The sequence below is a fragment of the Narcine bancroftii genome, chromosome 8 (assembly GCF_036971445.1).
Source record: "Narcine bancroftii isolate sNarBan1 chromosome 8, sNarBan1.hap1, whole genome shotgun sequence".
Lineage (NCBI taxonomy): Eukaryota > Metazoa > Chordata > Chondrichthyes > Torpediniformes > Narcinidae > Narcine > Narcine bancroftii.
In genome coordinates, this window is record NC_091476.1 from 108340811 (window position 1) to 108360134 (window position 19324).

The window sequence follows — 19324 nt, forward strand, 5'->3', positions numbered from 1 at the left end:
TGGAAGCCAATTCCAATCATTTAAACCCGTGCTGCCCAACTACACCCAAATTAATCTACAATCCTGTACATTTTTGAAGGGTCGGAGGAAACTGGAGCACCAGGGCAAAATAGGAGCAGACACAGGGAGAACATACAAACTCCTTACAGACAGATAAATAAACAGAGCAGAGAAATTAAAGAAATAACCATCTACTTCTAAAGCAGCGTCTACGTGTGTAGAGCAGGAGGAGGACAGCCCCTGAAACAACAGCCAGCAGCAGCAAACAGGTGGCTATGATGATCCCTTGAGTATTTACTCTGCCATCTAGGAACAAGAAAGATTATTGCACAATAATCAGAATCTACACATCTCAGCACGAGTTAAGTTTCATTTCCTGGTTCCAATTTTAAAAAACAAACTCTGACTGGAGAAATTACAATAAAGAGAAATCACAATAAAGAAACAAGTCCACATCATTGCATTCAGACTTCGTCAAAGAAAGAGAGGCAGAAGGTCAGTAACCATGGCAGCAGAGGGACTCTGAAGCTGAAAAAACACTGGCGGGCTTGATGACTTGAGGCAAGGAACCCACATAGGCCATGGGCTGCTGACAACTGTGGTCAAAGAACTCACACCAGGCTGCAGACTGGCTGAAGGGGAACCAAGTAGTGGAACCGGGAAGTGAGAGGGCATTGCAAGTTTCCTGATTGTGTCAGGGGTGTGCATCTGGAATGCAGGTTGTTGACGGTTGGACTGAAGGCTGTGTGGCTGCGGAGGCTGTGGGAAGCCATGGGCATTCAGTGACTCTGAGGGGACTGTCTTTTGTTTTTGCTACTGTAAGGCAGTCAAAGATTTGCTATCAGTAGAGATTATCCAGCACGCCTTAAGGCCAGAGAAAGGATGTCTACTGATAGCAAATCTTTGACTGCCTTACAGTAGACTATAAAGGAAATTTTGTATACTATCACATTTTCTGTTTTATTACATGACAATAAAATAATCATAAATCTATTAATCTTTCTTGAATATATATTTAACATCTTGAGCCCCTAACCATATATGCCACCGTCTAGGTATAAAGATTTTCTGACACCTCCTCTTGATGCTATCTTGTACCAGATGAAACATTAGGCCCTATCAGGTGGACCCTTGAGGGCGGCGGCAGGAGCGGATCTTAACTTGCGGATTCACCTTTCAGGTGGCAGCCCGAAAAGGCTGCTGCAGTGTTACCTGGTCCACCTGAAAGGGCCTATTCATATCCAGAGGCCCCTCATAGCACCTCTGGATCTGATGGAGACAGGGCAACTGGTGCCACAGCGCCGCCTGCCATTCAGGGTTTCCCACAACAGTTCCAGCTGCATGGGGGTTATGAGTCGGGAAGACCACCATTGCTATGCCACGTTTTGAGCCGCAGAGAGCGGCCCCAGTGCAGGAGCGGCCAGTGGGCAGTGACAGCCCGCACCAGCCGTCCCCGCCCCGACATTCCCCGCTGGCCACCCTTGCCCTGCTGGTCGCCCCTGCCCTGACGTCCACCACTGCTGCCTCTGCCCTGATGTTCCCCACCAGCCGCCCCTGCCCGACATTCCCCACCAGCTGCCCCTGCCCTGCTGGCTGCCCCTGCCCCAACGTTCCCCGCCATCCACCCCTGCCTCACCAGCTGCCCCTGCCCTGACATTCCCCGCTGGCTGCCCCTGCCCCGATGTTCCACCGGCCGCCCCTGCCCTGATGACCACTGTAGGCCACCCCTTCCCTGATGACCCTTGCTGGCTGCCCCTGCCCCACCAGCCACCCCTGCCCCACTAGCCGCCCCTGCCCCACCAGCTGCCCCTGCCTTGACGTTCCCCGCAAGCTGCCTCTGCCCTGATGTTCCCTGCTGGCCGCCCCTGCCCCACCGGCCCCTGCTGACCTCCCCTACCCAGTGGGGAGGAATCTGTCAGGTAGTGGGGCGAGTCGGCTGTCAGGCAGTGGGGCAGGGGGCTGTCAGGCAGCGGGGAGTTGGGTTTGTGGGCTGATGGAGTCATCAGCCCGCCCCCAGGCAGCTGCTTAAAGCGGATGCACATTTAGGTACGTCGGCTGAGCCCAGCACTCCACCGATTATCCCTCCCTGAGGAGGGTTGGCGTCAGTGCCTCGGAGGCGCTTCAGCTCCATTCAGGTGAGTATGTCTTTAGCTGCAAGTGGGGAGATTATGCGGCTTTACACCGGGGTGTTCAGGCCACCTGAAAGGGCCTATTGTCAGTCCATCCACCTAGTTAAGCCCCATGAGTATTTTGTTTGCTTCAGTGAGACAACCTCTCATTATTCTAAACTCCCGAGAGTGTAGGCCTAGTCATTTTATTTTCTCTCCTATTGAAAATTCCCCATCCCAGGAACCAACCTGGTGAACCTTTGTACATTCCTAAGGTGTGGAGCCAAGATTTGCACATACTCTTGTGTTTAGTTCTGGTCGCCTCATTACGGGAAAGATGTGGAAGCTATCGAGAAGGTGCAAAGGAGATTTGTGAGGATGATATCTGGATGGGAGAACGTGTCTTATGAGGCAAGGTTAACAGAACTAGGGCTTTTCTCTTTGCAGCGAAGAAGAATGAGAGGTGACTTAATAGAGGTCTATAAGATTATGAAAGGCATAAATAGGATGGACAGCCAGCACCTTTTTCCAGAGGTGGGAGTAGCAAACACCAGAGGACATCTGTGCAAGATGAGTGGAGGAAAGTTTAGGGCTGAACTCAGGGGTGTATTTTTTTAACACAGAGAGTAATGGGTGCTTGGAAGGCATGGCCAGGGAGGTTGGAACAATAGGGAAATTTAAAAGAGTCTTAGATAGGCAGATGGATACAAAAAAAAATAGACGGTTATGGGTGTGAGGTAGGGAAGATTTAATTTGTTGAGTAATTTGCTGTAAGGACTGTACTGGGTTGTAATGTTGAATGTTCTTCCTGGTATTGTCTCATCAGAACCCTATACAACAACAGGAAGACATCTTTCCTCATGTATTTCAATCCTCATCCAATGAATGCCAACATTTGCCCTCTTAACTGTTGGTTCAGTAACTTTGTGATTCATGTACAAGACCACCTCTCAACCTGGGTTGAAGGGCCTGTTTTCATGCTCGAAAACTCGGACTCTAAATCATCCAGATCTCTTCTCCCTCTCAATATTTTAAATTACTGCCTTTTAAATATTTTTGTGCCTTAAAATAAATGTATTCCTTGTAAATCCTTCAATTTTAGCCATTGTTTGCATCTTTCAACATAATTTCATGATGTACCAGAGCAAACTCATGCCTCGTTTCTTTGTATTGCCATCTTCAGTACAAAACCCTGCTTTTGATTATCTAAATCAGCCATTCTCAACCTTTTCTTTGTCTTTGGCCCCCTTTGGACTCTGTTCAATATTTATGGGCCTCCTTCCCTGTGAAGCAGTCAAACTTAGTTGGTTTCTTCTGCACTCCTCTCCTTCTGATCACATAAAAAACAAAAATATTTTATGATTTCAACCTGTGGCTTCCCCTTAAATGAACTGTATCCCCAATGGGGCTGTGTGGTCCTTGTTTGGAATGCTGATCTAAATTACTATATAATTTTACATAAAATTCTAATAAATTCTAATCACTCCTCACTGAAGGCCCATTAATTTTTTTTTTCCAAATGTAATTCTTATAATCCAATCAATGCATTAGATGTGGAATAGCTGATGATGTTAAGGTTTCTGAAGAAGAATGTTTTGTACTAATTATTTACAACAATGGTTGTATTTCCAAAAGGTGCATTGCAGGTATTAAAGCACCTTGGAACATTTAGGGCATCCTGAGTTTGCAAAACATTCCATATACACAGAGGTTCATCCTTTCTATTTGTTCTGAGTGTTGGTTAAACACTTAAGACTCATGTTATCTGACAATGAATAGAATGTTGGTACAATTTTTCTTACCGTTCTCTGTCTCCGTATGGTTCATTGGTGAAATCTGCCTCTGGATATGTAGGAGGATTTTACAAGAAAGAACAATTGTGGCATGATCTGCAAAATAAGGAGCTGTAGATTAGCTTAGGTTTAGGTTGGAGCCTTGCCGTGGCCAAAGCTGAGACTTTGTGATGCTGGGAATTGTCACCTTGCTTGTGGTGAGGATCTAGCTCTCCGATCCACTGTGCCAGCAATGCCTTTACATTATAAGGTGTTAGAAACAGAATTACCTTTAAAGAAATTGCTCGAGACAAAAATTGAGAACAAAGAACATTTATTATAAAACAATGCAAAGTTGGGTGCTTCCCCTTACCCTGGGAATACACACATACACTGGGGCTCACCCAACTTTTATACAGTTTATCTCAGTATAGGAATAACCCCCCCTTACATTCTTCTGCCTCCTGCCTCCTGCTGGAGAGGTTTGGCATTAGGCAATCCTGCCTGCCTACAGGCAGTCCTGCCTTCTGTGCACTTGGAGGACCAGGGGGTATCCTGTCATCTATGTCATTATCCCCATTGTCCTTATTCATAACCTTGCCCTTGTCCCCATTCACACCTTTCCGACTCTCAGAGCTACTCCCTTCATATGCAGAGTTCGCTAATCCTGTCTAGGATTTACTAATTAAATATGCATAACTTGATAAATCTGTGTATGGCTTACTAATTATATATGTAGAACAGGCTAATACTGTCTAAGGTTTTCTAATTATTTATGCAAGCCTTGCTAATTCTATCTGGGGTTTGGAGACCCTTATCTCGTTCAGACTAACTCTACTTCTATCATCAATTGTCTGTCCTTATTTCCTTCAGTTAGTGAATTTTTGTGATTCTCTAGGAGATTCTTATCTTACTCAGACAGTGTCAGCTTCCTGCCTTCTAATATCCATGTCTCATGTTGTTTGTACTGGCTTCATTCATTCACTTATGTATCAATTTTATTTTCTTCATTTCTTCATGTTCATATTGCAATATCAGTTTTTCTCATCTCTCACAAAGGTGTAAGTCAAATCCCACTTAAGACACCTGAGCACAAAGTCTGCAGTGTGCCATGTTGCCAGAGCTGCCATCATTCAGACCAAAATTTAAACTTGGGCCCTGTCTGTCCTCACAAATGGAGGTTAATGATTTTAATTTTATTTTAATTTAATTTAGACCTATAGCATGGTAACACACCTTTTCTGGCCCATGATTCCATGCTGTCCAATACACCAATTAATGTACAAACCCCGTGTTGGGCACTATCTGTAGCCCCAATAATGACACAGACAAAAGGCTGAGGGGAACAATAGGCTTTATTGTACTAGAGACTGCTGGCCCGGGTCCAGGCTAGGAAATGAGCGGGAAGGAAAGGGGACTTGTCCTTTATGGCCCAGGGTCACATGTCAGGACCAGGGAGAAGTCAAGGACAGGAAGACACCTGGAGGGTGAGCCAGCCAGTGCACATAATCATATCACCACATTCACCCCCTCTTTTTTTAAAAATGGAACCCACCGGAAAAACAAACAGCAAAACCAGTAACAACAATAATAAAAATAACAGTAGCAATATCAATAATTATCACAAAAGGGGGCAGGAGAAGCGGACGCCCCCACCGGCTAGAGGTTTAGCTGTACAGGCGACATCCTCCTTCTGTCAGAGTGCCGGGGAACCGGCATGTCTGTGCGGTGCTCCTCCAGAGAGGGGGCCGACGGCAGAGAATCCGCTGAAGGAACTGTCGGGGTTGGGGTGTTGGTGGGGGACTCTCGGGCTGATTGGGGGGGGGGGGGGTAAGGGACTGGTGTTAAGGGACCAGGTGAGATTCTCTGCCGAGTGCACACCAAGAAATTTGATACTCTTGATGACCTCAATAGTAGAGCTGTCAATAGTCAGCCGAGAGTGATCCCCCTTCCTGAAGTCATCAGAATTTATGCAGGAAATGTACACACACAAGTTGATATGGAGACATGGGGCAGATGAGTAAGACTGTACCCTATTATATTTTGCAAAACTCCATGTAATCCATAATGATTTTACAGTTCCAATGTATCCAAACGACACAGGGTAAAAAGAATAAATCCAGTTAAACATATGAAATAAATACAAGATACCAGAAATATACTGAAAGCAGGGTAACCAGACCCTGATCCTTACCCATTTCTTCCCTGAATGTGCAATTCAGAGCTTCCAGTAAACCCAATTACCACTCAAACTAGTTTATCCTGATTCCTGGCAAGTCAAGTACAATAGTGCCCAAAATAAACCAGGAGATCAGGTGAGTTGCACAAATGATATTAGGTCCAATACTTCACTAAACTTATACCTCCCCTCCTTTATCATCCACACCTCAGCTCTCTTGACTTCCATTCATTCCTGTAAGACCCCCATCCCATATACCATTTCTTTTCCTATCTCTCCATGCTTCACTTGTGAATCTGCAAGGGTCATCTACTGGATCTGGTGCTCCTATTGTAGTCTCCTCTACACTGGAGAGCCTGGACACAGATCGCTGTGTGAGCACCTCGCCTCAGATCGCCAGCAATCTCCAAGTGGCCACCATTTCAATTCCCCGCCCCATCATGTTGCTGACATGTCTGTCCATGGCCTCATGCACTACCAAACAGAGACCACTCGCTAATTGGAGGAATACCTCATATTCTATCTGGGCATCCTCCAATCAGATGGCATTAACATTGGCTTCTCTGGTTTCCATTAACTTATCCCTTCCCACCCTCGTGTCTTCTTTCCAGTTTCTCTCTCTCTGTCTGTCTCTCTGTCTCTCTGTCTCTCTCTCTCTCTCTCTCTCTCTCATACATGTATTTTACATAGGACTTGTGATTTTTCTGTTTTGTAGTGTCTCCTTACCTTCCAGGAGTGGATGTTCACACAGGAACGACCAAAATTCCAAATATCTGTATCACAATGCGAGTTTAGACAGAATACATGAAGTGCGGTATTGTAGAGCTCGTCGAAAGAATCAAAGACTTGTTGATCCAAACTAAGGCTTTTATTAGCAAAAGATAGGAGCTCTTCACAGGTGGCCGACCAGTCCGGAATGATCCGACCTGGCTAGGGACACAACCCTTTAAGGCCCAGACAATAGGCGTGGCTTAGCTCTCAGCCAATCGCTGTAAGCACAGTCTAGATACAGTAACTATATACACTATGTACATAGGTGACGCACTCGACCGGGATAAAGGCGTATTGCATCGCCACGCTGGAAGTACAGGGCGTAACGGCCACCTGTGAAGAGCTCCTGTCTTTTGCTAATAAAAGCCTTGGTTTGGATCAACAAGTCTTTGATTCTTTCGACGAGCTCTACAATTTTATTAGCAGTTTTGTCCACACAGTTACAGTCCTTGCTCAACGCCTTTAATACTTGTAAATATGCCCTGCTGGACTCGCCAGGCTGTTGCTTCCTCAACGCAAGCACGAGCCGGGCATAAACTCTGTTCACCGGTTGATCATACAGTTCTTTCAGTACTTTTATGGCTGCGGTGTAAGTGGTCTCATCCTGGATGTTCTCGTAGACTCTCAAGGACACCATAGACCAGCTGTTAGACGCTGGTTATCCTCCTCCACCTCAATGAATCTCAGGAAGTTTTCAAAGTTCAGCAGCCAGAAGTTAAAGGCTTTGAAGGCTGTAGCTGACTGTGGGTCGATATCAAGTTTTTCTGGCCGAGTTAAACGCTCCATCCCTTTCAAAAAAAATTCTCTTTGCTAATAAAATTGTAGAGCTCGTCGAAAAAATCAAAGACTTGTTGATCCAAACCAAGGTTTTTATTAGCAAAAGACAGGAGCTCTTCACAGGTGGCCGACCAGTCCAGAATGATCTGACCTGGCTAGGGACACAACCCTTTAAGGCCCAGACAATAGGCGTGGCTTAGCTCTCAGCCAATCGCTGTAAGCACAGTCTAGATACAGTAACTATATACACTATGTACATTGGTGATAGATCTGTACTATCACAGGTATTTAAGGAGGCTGGTCATCCTACTCATTACCCGCTGATCACGGATCACCTGCAGTTCAGTTTAGAATGCAAGTGATCCATGAAAATAACTAGGGGTCTAGGAGGTAAAATGTTGGAATGGGAATGAGTTCTTATTCCCATTCCAATCTTTTTATCCAGATGGTTATTACGAACTCCCATTTTAGTAACATGGGATTATCACTGTGAGGGATACTATAGACAGGAGGGGATGAATGGTCACAGGTAATATTTAACATTTCCACAAGCACAAAACAAGTCACAGCCCAGCATTAAATTGATACATTGCAAGAACTGAGGGAAGGTTTGTCACAGTCTGTTCCAGAATTTGATACATTTGTAAAGACATTGTAATTTTGCAAGGGAAGACAGACTACTGAAGAGAACACAGCCTTTTGAAGCAGTTCTTGTGACCAGCCATTCTGTGGAAACAGAGCAAAGCCTGCACTATGCATGACTGGACCTTTTTGGTGAATTGCCCTGTGCCAGGAGGGTCTTTCTGGGAAGCAAAGTGTTTCATTTTGAGTGTGACTTGGAGAGACTGGTCTTGGAGAGACTGGTCTTGGAGAGACTGGTCTTGGAGAGACTGGTCTTGGAGAGACTGGTCTTGGAGAGACTGGTCTTGGAGAGACTGGTCTTGGAGAGACTGGTCTTGGAGAGACTGGTCTTGGAAGCTTCATGGAGGCTGCTCAGTTCGAGTCTCGCCTACAAAAAGACATTTCTTCAAAGGCAACGCATGAAGAATTCATGAGTCTGTAGCAGGTACAACTCCAGTCTCCCCATCCGCTCAACATTAATTCTGGCCATCAAATTTCAAAGGCCTGCACTAAAACACTGAATTTGAAAGACTGAACTTTGAAGTAACTTTCTAGATTTTGGCCTGGACACACACACATCTGTGCATAGCCTGGGATAGATTTAGTATTAAGGATAGTTTAGAAGTTAAGACCATAGTTTAAGAGTTAGAATTAAAATTAGTGTTTTAAAATTAAACACTTTCTTGTTCATTGTCTTTTGCTGCTCGTTACGCATAGTTTGTAACACTGTGTCACGGGAAATTGGGAATAATTTCCTGGAACGCAGTGGCTGTGTAAAAAAAACATCTCTCTCTCTCTCTTCCGTTTTCACTGTCTCCTTTACCCTAGTTCTGCATTCACAGAGCCAACCTACCGCCCCCCACCCCCTCCACCCCACATCAATTCCAACCTTTCCTCTCTCCTGGTTTCTTCTCCATTTCCAATGATCACCTGTTGGTCTGTGTTCCTCCCCTGCCATTTCTATTATTCAAGAAGTGCATAGGCCTGAAACATCAGCAAAAAATCTTTACCTCCTACAGATGTGGCGAGACCTGCTGAGTTCCTCCAGTATTTCTGTGTTTTACTTTAGTTCTCTCTCTCTCTCTCTCTCTCTCTCTCTCTCTCTCTGTCTCTTCCCTCTGTCTCCTTTCACAGTCCAGTATTTCTATGTTTTACTTTAGTTCTCTCTCTCTCTCTCTCTCTGTCTCCTTTCACGGAGCCAAAATCAGTTCTCATCTTTTCCCTCTCCTGTGCTCTTATCATATCCAGTGAACAGTGAACACTTTTGTCTGTTGGTTTACATTCCTCTCCCTCACATTCTTCCCTTTTCCCCCCAGCCTTTCTTTACACATACCATGAGGAAGGGTTCAGGTCCAAAACGTCGGTAATATATCTTTACCTCCAATGGATACTGCGAGACTGGCTGAGTTCCTCCACAATTAATTTGTAGCTAAGTAAAGATGTGGACCCACTGCAATTTGCCTACCCCCACAATGGCTCCACAGCAGATGTAATTTCATTGTGTAGCGTGGTCACTGACCCTTTACAGACACGAAGTAAGGGCCAAAGGCTTTATTGATTTAAAGATCCAAGCATGCCTCATCTTGCTGCTGGCTCAAGTCCAAGGGCAGGTATGGGGGAGGAATCTAGGGTTCTCGGCCTTTATTAGGGATCTTAGGGGGAGGGAATACTGGTTCCGCAGGTGGACCAGCCTGCCCAGCTCAGTGGGGAACATGCCCGGAATACCATGTTCCACCACATTCACCCCTCCTTTTTAGATAGAGTCCGGTGGGGTGATGCGGGGCACTGTCTTTACGGTCCATGTGTTGCACAGTAATGTTCACATGTTTATTCTCTCCAGTTGTTTTACCCATCGTTGAGACCTCTGCAGTCCTGTTGACTGTGCCTCTTGCTTTGGCTCGATTGCTGGGCTGGCTGTTGGGGGGCTGAACCGTGTCCATGTCTCCCAGGTCCATGGGAGTGGGGGGGGGCGTTATTTAGTAACCGGGGAGGGGAACCCTCCAGTGGGAGAAAACATTCGGGGGGCTGTGATGGGGGTGGGATCTCGATGTCCTTCACCCGGGTGGTCACTACCCGAGGGTAGAGGGTGCACCTCTCGTGCTGCGATTCCCGCTCGTGCCAGGTCCCGAATGGACACTGTGTCTTCCCGTCCATCTAGGTACCTTACCAACGCATACTGGGGGTTCGCATGCAGGAAGTGCACAGGACTGCAAATGGTGCCGTTTTGCCTCTCTACCTGGCCATTCCCTCAGGGGTTGTAGCTGGTGGTTCAACTCGTTGCTATGCCCATGGCGAGGAAGTAACATCACAGCTCCTCACTCATGAACACTGAACCCCAGTTGCTATGCATGTTCGTGGGATACCCTAAAAGAGTGAATATGATGTGGAGTGCTTTAATGACCGTGGCTGTGGTCATGTCTGAGCAGGGAATGACGAATAGGAAGCGTGAGTATTCGTCCACAATGTTCAGGAAACAGCTGTTCTGGTTTGTGGACGAGAGGGGCCCCTTGAAGTTTATACGTAAGTGTTCAAAAGGGCAAATGGCTTTGGAGAGGTGAGCTCTCTCTGGCCTGTAAAACTGCAGCTTGCATTCTGCACAGACCGGGCAATTGGGTGTCAGCTCTCTGATTTCCTCCACTGAGTAGGGAAGGTTACGGGCCCTCACGAAGTGGTAGAGTCTTGTGACCACGGGATGGCAGAGGCTATAGTGGAGGGCATGCAGGCGATCTACTTGCACCCGGTGCAGGCTTCTCTGGACAGTGCCTTGGGGGCTCATTGAGCTTATCCAGCTGGTCGGTACAATATCTCAGAATTATAGGGGGACAGCTCAATTCTCCACTGCTTGATCTTGTCTTTCTTAATTTTGCCCCGCTGTTTGTTATTAAACATAAAGGCGACGGCTCTCTGGTCCGTCAGTAGGGTACATGGCCTGCCAGCCAAATAGTGCATCCAGTGGCACCCTGTCTCCACTATAGCCTGTGTCTCCTTCTCCAAGGCAGAGTGTCTGCATTTCCTGCAGGGTGCGGGAAAGAAATGCCACTGGCCTGCCTGCCTGGTTCAATGTGACGGCCAGGGTGAAGTCGGAGGCATCACTCTCCACTTGGAACGGGATCAACTCATCGATGATGTGCATTGCTGCCTTGGCGATCTCATCCCTGATGCTCTTGAAGTCCTTACGGGCCTCCACTGATGGGGGAAAGGTCACGGTTTTCACCAGGGGTTGGGCCTTGTCGGCATAGTTGGGTCCTATTGTGCGTAATACGAAAAGAGCCCCAGACACCTTTTTAAAGCCTTGGAGTTCTGTGGTAGTGGTTATTTTAGGAGGGGACGCATGTGCTCAGGGTTGGGGGTAATCACACCCTGCTCCACCACGTACTCCAGGATCGTCAGCTGCTTCATGCTGAAAACGCACTTCTTTTGGTTGTATGTTAGGTTGAGGGCTTTCGCAGTGGCCAGGAACCTCCGCAGGTTGTTGTCGTGTTTTTTCTGGTCATGGCCGAATATGGTGACATTATCCAATTATGGGTAAGTGGCTATTAACCCATTGTTGACCACCATGTGGTCCATTTCCCTTTGGAACACTGACACCCTGTTTGTGAGGCCGAAAGGGACCTGTAAGAACTGGTACAGTCAACCGTTGACCTCAAATGCTGTGTTGGGCCAGTCCTTTGGGGGGATAGGAATCTGATGGTACACTGACTTGAGATATTTGGTCAAAAAGACCCTATATTTTGCAATCTCATTCACCATGTCATCAATTCGGGGCAGGGGGTAGGCATCCAATAGAGTGAACTGGTTGATGGTTTGACTGTAGTCGATCACCATCCAGTTCTTCTCTGCACCCTTTACCATCAGCTCCTGTGCTCTCCATGGACTATTACTGGGCTCTATTATCCCCTCCCTCAGCAACCATTCCACCTCGGACTTAATGAATCCTCTGTCCTCCGGGCTGTACCGTCTGCTCTTTGTGGCCACCGGCCCAAAGTCTGGGGTGAGGTTTTGGAACAGTGGGAGAGAGGGACCTCTAGGGTTGCCAGGCCGCAAGTGGGTAGTGTTGCCCTGCCTCTCCAAGGGGGGGAGGGAGCGCAGAACCTCCTGGAATTAGTTGTTCTTGACTGCGAGCGGGGGATTTGGGCGGTCAAACTGCATCAGAAACCCTTTTAACTGGCACTGGAAATCTAGTCCCAAAATGACGGTTGCGCAGAGATGGGGCATCACCAGCAGTCTGAAATTTTTGTATTTTATACCCCCCATGGTTAGGTTCACGTAGCATTTCCTGTGGATTTCTGTCGAGAGGGACTCGGAGGCTAGTGCTACCCAGCACTTAGCAGGGGACATGGTCAGGGAGTAGCGTTCAGTGGTGCATGGGTGTACGAAACTTTGGTGCTCCCCGTGGTGTGACCATTTACCTCTATGTCCATCATGGAATGTCCCAACTGGTGTGGTTCACTCTGGTCCAAGATGATTGAGGCTAACGTTGGTTCGCTGTCTGACCCATTGCTGCCGTGTCATTGAGTTGGCAGCCACCAAAATGACCGCCCGGGAGATCGCGAATATGGCCACCCCCATGGATCACATGCAGTGGGGCCTGGAAGTGAAGCTGGCAGAGGCGTCCCTCCTTGTCGTAACATGGGCCCAGAAGTTCGGTTCTCCACAACCGGAAGTGACACCTGCAGCTGCTTGAGCCACAGTGGCAACGTGGGTTGTGGGTCGCACACGGCGCTCCTTGCGGGGGGCTTAGATTGGCATACCCTTGCATAATGCCCTTTCTGCCGGCTGTTTGAGCAGTTGCACTACGTGCAGGGCAGTACTTTCTGGGATATTTGCTCTGCACTTCGAATGCTTGGCTGTTGTGGCGACTGTCTGGGGCAGTGGCGCTGAATCCTGAGATGGCGCTGCCTGCTCTGCATATCTGGGTGCCACATGGCCTATGGCATAGGCCTTCACATTCTTTTGTGCCATCTCCACGGTATGGGCCATTTGCATGATCTCCTGTAGGGACCAATCGCCCTTCCCAGCCTGCCCAGCTCAGTGAGGAATGTGCCTGCTATACCATGTTCCACCACACACTGGCTCTCCACTCAGCCCTGGATCACCTAGATAACAGCAACATGTACATCAGGCTGCTTTTCATCAATAACAGCTCAGCTTTCAATACCATCATCCCTTCATAACTGGTCAGCAAGTTTCAAAAATTGGGCCTTTACACCTCCCTCTGCATCTGGATCCTCATGAAAGACCAGTCTGTGCAGATTGGTAACTACATTTTTTCCCTCACGGGCACACCTCAAAGATGCGTGCTTAGCTCACCTCTCTACTCTCTCTATACCCATGACTGCATAGGTAGGCACAATTCAAATGCCATCGATAAACTTGCTGATGAAACCATGGTTGTGACAGAATCACAGACGATAATGAGGGAGTAAACAAGGGTGAGATAGATCAGCTCATTGAGTGGTGTCACAACAACAACCTTGTACTCAGAGTTAGCCAAACTACAGAAATGATTGTAGACTTCAGGAAGGGGAAACCAAGAGACCCAAATCCAGTCTTCTTTGAGGGGTCAGTAGTGGAAGAATAAAGATCTTCATATTCCTGGCTATCAACATCTCTGAAGATCTATTATGTTGATGCAGGAGGCTTGCCAGCAGCTATACTTCTTTAGGAGTTTGAGAATATTTGGTATGTTGCCAAAGACTCTTGCAAATTTCTACAGATGTACAATGGAGAGCATTCTGCTTGCATTGCTGTCTGGTATGGAGGTGCCAATGCACAGGACAGGAAAAGGCTACAGAGTTGTGAATTTAGTCAGCCCCATCATGGGTATTAGACTTCACTCCTTTAAAGACATCAACAAAAGGGGGAGTCTCAAGAAAACAGCATCTATCCTCAGTGACCCTCACCACCCAGGGCATCCCCTCTTCTCACTGCTACCATCAGGAAGGAGGTACAGGAGAATGAAGATGAACATCCAATGGCATGAGGACAGCTTCTTTCCCTCTGGCATCAGATTTTCTCAATGGACAATGAACCACAGACACTATCTCATGTTTTCTTTTCACAAATATATTTATTTTTTAATTGTGTATCTACAGAAATATAATTTATAGCAATGTTGGACCTGTAATGCATAATAATGTTGCTGCAAAACAACAGATTTTGTGAAATGTTGGTGAAAATAAATTCTAATTCTGATTCTGAAGATGATAGTTTTCTGGGTATTGGAAATCACCATCTCCCACCTGCTTTGGCGACATGGAGTAAGCAGTGAAGAGGTTGCCCCAACGCCATCTCCACCAAAGCCTCCAACCCACCAATAGGATAAACAAGCCAACATCAGTGCAGGTGAACACAAATCAACATTAGTGCCCCCTCGAAGGTGAACATGCCTAGTGCCTGAATGACACAGTTCATCAGCTTATAGATGGGCGACAGCATTCACATGATAGACAAGGGATTCCCAAAACAGGCCCTCTGCCACCATGAGAGATTGCCAAATGGACAAACGAAGCATTTCAGGGATACTCTCAAAGTTGTCTTCAAAATCTATGATGTATTTGGCACATCATGGGAATTCCCTTGCATGGAAATGAAGAAAGAGCACCCAGTAATGCACTGAGAACCTGAAGTCTCTTAGATGCGATCATACAAAAGCTTGGTGAATCTGGTGGAAGGAGGACATTACAGACCTACCCTGGCAAACAGCTGCTGCCCAACTCTGGCTTCATCAGTCATCTGCTGAACTGGAATCGAAGTAACTCAAGAAACCCTTGATCAATGGGGACAAAGAAAGCATATGGGTTTCCCCTAGGTCCTCCAAAATATGAGTGGGTTGGCAAAAGCAAACTCCCCCAGTGTGTAGATAAGCACTTTGAAAGGGTTGATGGGAACAAGGGGAGAGTAGGTTACAGGGAAAATTAGTGCGATTCTGTGAGCCAACATAAACTCAATAGACAGTAGACTCATTTTATGTTGTACAATAATAATGATGTGTCCACAAAATGCTTAACCAGCCATAGTAAACATAGGCTGTTTGGTTTGCTAAGTGTGTCCGAAACACTTTTACATTCTACGAGGAAACCTTGTGCCCAAATAATTGGTTGAGTGAGAGAATGGGAGTTGACCCAACTCATCACATCAGATGGAAGAGGAACCTGACCCACCCAGACCTTGGGCCATGCTGAACATCCCAGAGATAAAGATGGGGAGAGAGATTGTCTGGCCTTAGCTTATCTGACTAATGTAACTCACTATCAAGGTGATTATGTGATATCAAGATGATTATGTGATTAACTTTAGTTCCTCCACATCATTTCCTTACCCCTCTCTTTAGTTGTTTGCCACAAATTAATCTGCCCCCTCACCACCATTTATGGTCTGAGTCCACATGTCCATTCATTCCCCTCCACTCTGACCCCACCCTAACCATTCATTCCCTTTCCTGTGACAACATGTTCCCCACCTCTACACATGCATATATTTTTTCAGCTCCACTCATTCCTTCATTCACTCCCATTTCTGACCACATTCTTCTTCTCCATTACTGTCTGCATCCTCCACTCCCTACTCTCAATCTCCACTTCCTTCCCAATTTCCAAACCCATTCTCCCCTCCTGTCCCCATTCCCATTCCATTATCCACTGTTCAACCCAATCACTACCTTCATTAGTGCTCCCTTTTCCCTGTATCAAAATCATTTAAGACCCTTCACAGTCCTCCCCCAACCATTCATGAAAACTTTGAGCAAAACAAGGACTGGGAGTAGGTAATTTGCTATTCAAACCTGCCTCACCATTCAACATGATGATGGCTGAACTACTCAAGGACTCAACTACTTTGTGTTCGTTCCCCATATCCCTCAATTCCACAACTTTTCAAATAATTTATAAATGCTTCTAATAAGCTAGCTTCCAAAATTCCGTGGAATTTGAATCAACTTCCGTGGCAGAAGAAATATCTACATTTTAGAATTGACAATGAATGGCCATGTATCCTGAAACTAGATCTTCTTATTTGACATTCAGCAGGGAGGGAGCAGGAGGAGAGGGAGATAAACAGGCAGGGCAAAAAGAGATCTAGAAGTTGATGGAAAAAGTGAAGCACAGGCTGACGAAAGCTGAGAAAGAAAGGAGAGAAAAACAAAACAAACACAGAGAATTGCATACACATTGGAGCAGATGGAGAAAAGAAAGAGGATTAGGCTTTCTAGTTTAGTGGCAGTTCTGGCATCCCACTCTCGGAGTTTAGAAACGGGGAAGTTTTATTACAATTATATCGGGAGTTAACAAGGTCTCACCTGGAATATTGCCCAAGGAAGGAAATGGTAGCTTTGGAGGCAGTTTAAAGACTCACCAAGTTACTTCCTGGGATGAGACATTGCCCTATCAAGAGTCACTAAACCAAGTTAGGTCAGTTTCCATTGGAAGTAGGAGAAATGTTTACTGTTTATCTTCCCAGCGACACTACCTTATTCGTTGGGTGGTTCCAGGATTTTCTGTGAAACTTTGACAATCAAAAGATATTTAGACAGATACTTGGATTGGAAAGGATTAGAAAGGTAAACTGAACTAGCCAAGAATGGCCTGAAACATTGGTTATATGTCTTTACTTCCAATGGACTCTGTGAGACCTGCCTGCAGATTTCCGTTTTTCAAACTCTGAATTTGAGGGGTCCAGTCTTGTGATACAATAAGCCACAGCTGGCACTCAGCACTATTTAACAAACAGACTTCCTTCTCTTCTCTCTCCCGCCCCACTTCTGCAACTTCAAGGACAATTTTTACCCTCTCACTGTTTCAGTGGTGATGAAGGGCCATTAACTTTGTATGAAGGGCATCACAACAGCAGACAACTAGAAATGCATACATAAATGTTACAAAATGGAGGATAATTACAAATTGGAGAACTTACTAAATATCGTAAGACTTCTTCACGTCATTTCTGTTTTAGCTAGGTCTCCTTTATTAGCATGGAGGTCGTTCAAATTTGTTGCATAAGGTCATAGAATATAGTTATTGCTCTAGCTCAGTGAGTTGGCAGAAGCATCTCCTTGTAGATATTAGCCTCCACAGTAAGGATACAATCAATTGTTACTATCATTGGTTTGTGCAAAGTACTGAATCAGAATGTATTGACACGAATATCTTAAGAAATTTTGAGGCAGCATTACAGGGCTAATATTACTAAAAATTACATTTCCTAAGTACATAAATAGTGAGGTAGTGGTTCATTGTAGTTGATTGTCCATTCAGGAATCTGATGGCAGGGAGGAAGAAGCTGGACAATATTGCAAAAGATTTTTCCCTTTGTTCTGAGATTTTCAATAACCTTCTCCCCATCAGTGATGAAATTTTGGCACTTCAAATGGACCGGAGTCTCAAGTGATTCTTCAGTTGTTCAATTTCCCCCAACAAATATGAAGTGTTCACTTTTATCCTTTTCCTCAGACGTTGTCCGACCTGTTGAGTGGTTCTGGCATTTTTCAGTTTCATTTTGGATTTTTAATATCTGAAATGTGTCAATCTAATATTAACAGCCAAGCTTAGATGAGTTAAGCACATAATAAGAAGCCGGAGGGACTCTAGTAGGTCAGGCAACATGCAAGAGAAGAAATGTTTTGATATCATGGATTTTTTAAATGGATTTATATGATTATTATGTGCTGTGTGAGAAATACAATATGTGCGTGCACTGTGGTCTGGAGAAATGCTGTTTTGTCAAGTTCCAATATGTACAATCAGATGATAATAAACTTAAGTTTATCAAAGACCTTTACTAGAAAGGCAAAAGGCCACTTTTGATGTAGTAATGTTTTTTTTTGAGAATTAAGCAATTTCTCCAAATGGTATTGAACATGCTGCACTGTGAGATCTGTTGGCACATGCATTTAACATAGTCTGACTTCCAGTTCGAATCGTGGTCGCATTCATAGACACTGATACAAAATACAGAAATAGTTCCTGATACTGGTAAAGATAGAGCTACTGATACACTTGCTGATATTGATACAGATTCTAAACTTAGTTCAGATGCTGACACAAATAAGGGAAGCTCATTCATATCAGTGTAAAACTTGCTTTGCTTATCCAATCAAAGAAACATTCAAAATTACATCAATGGCATACCAAGTTAATTCATAAGTAAATTCCAAAATTCTGTGGACACTGTGGTTGAAGTAAAAACACAAAATGCTGGAGAAGCTCAGCTGGTCGGTCAAACAGGGTCCTCTATGTAGAAAAGAGACATAATTGACATTTCAGGCTTGAGCCCTTCATCAAAGTATGAGAAAATACCAGCAAACGTCTGAACAAAAGTGTGTGGTGGGGATGGGGGGGGGAAGGGGGGTGACAAAGGCAGGAGAGAATAGGTGGAGAAAGGAGGGAGGGGACTACTGCAATGAGGGGGAAGCGAATAATAGGGCTGTGTGGGTGAAAGAACTGGAAGGACAGGAAAAGGAAGGAGGGGAAGGAAAAAAAAGGTGAGCAGGTTTAATGGAAAGCAATAAAGTCAATGTTCATGCCATTAAATTGGCTGGAGGGTGCCCAGACGGAAAATAAGGTGTTGTTCCTCCAATTTGCAGGTGGTCAGGATGGGACGGTACATAAGGCCATGGACAGACATGTGAGCGCTGGAGTGTGACCCGGAATTGAAATGATTGGCCACTGGGAGGTTGCTATGGGTGTGAACAGAGCGGAGGTGCTGAGTGAAACGATCTCCTCATCGCGGTTCAGTCACCAATGCAGAGAATGCTACAAAGGGTGCACTGTATGCAGAAAATAAGTCCTCTGGATGTACGTAAAGTGTTGCTTCACATTAATGGCCTGTTTGGGGCTGTGGACCATGGTGAGGCAGGAGGTGTGGGTGCAAGTGTTGCACCTCCTGCAGGCACAGGGCAAGTTGTCAGATGTGCAATAAATGAGGAGGGATGAGTGCACAAGGGAATTGTGGAGGGAGTGATCTCTGTGGAAGGCCAAAGGGGAGGTGAAGGATAAATGTGTTTGGTGGTCGGATTCTGTAGTATGTGTCGGAAATTCCGGCAGGATAATGTATTGGATTCGGAGGCTGGTGGGGTGGTAGGTGAGAATGAGGGGAATTCT